Raw genomic sequence first — 727 nt, forward strand, 5'->3', positions numbered from 1 at the left:
AACTCCTGAGCTCAAGCAATCCTCCGGCCTAAGATGCTCTTTTTTATTAGATTGATTTTAAGTATTTGATATTTTTATGCTATTGTACATGGTCTATGAAAAGATTGTGTCCAGAAAACCTAAAACTCTTGTCCTTAGCGTTTACTTGTGGAGTGCCCAGCTCCTACTGGAATGCTTATTAGACCTCCCTACTCCATCCTCCTTGTCACTCTCCCTACCCCCAAAAATCCTCAAGTACACTTTATTTTCTTAAAATAAGGCTGGGTGTGGTGGCTCAGGCCTGTAATCCTAGCACTTTGGGAGGCCAAGGTGGATCGCTTGAGGCCAGTAGTTCGACACCAGCCTAAGCAAGGGTGAGACCCCATCTCTACAGCAAATAGAAAAATTAGCCAGGCGTGGTAGCATGTGCCTGTAATCCCAGCTAACTGGGGAGGGTGAGGCAGGAGGATGGCTTTGAGCCCAGGAGGTTGAGGTTGCAGTGAGCTATGATGACGCCACTGCACTCCAGCCTGGGCATAAGAGCGAGACCCTGTCTCAGAAAAACAAATAAACAAAAACCAAACAAGTACTGTCCTCTCTCTCGCTTCATAACTCATATTTTCTAGGTTTCTGGACATTCTGGATAATTTCTACACATCTAACAGTTAAGTTTTTCTTCAGCTGTTGAAGGAATCTCGTGAGCTTTTTTTTTTTTAAGTGGTTGTATCAACTCATCCATTGAGTTTTA

This window comes from Propithecus coquereli, unplaced genomic scaffold, assembly GCF_000956105.1.
Source record: "Propithecus coquereli isolate 6110/MARCELLA unplaced genomic scaffold, Pcoq_1.0 Scaffold120, whole genome shotgun sequence".
Taxonomy (NCBI): domain Eukaryota; kingdom Metazoa; phylum Chordata; class Mammalia; order Primates; family Indriidae; genus Propithecus; species Propithecus coquereli.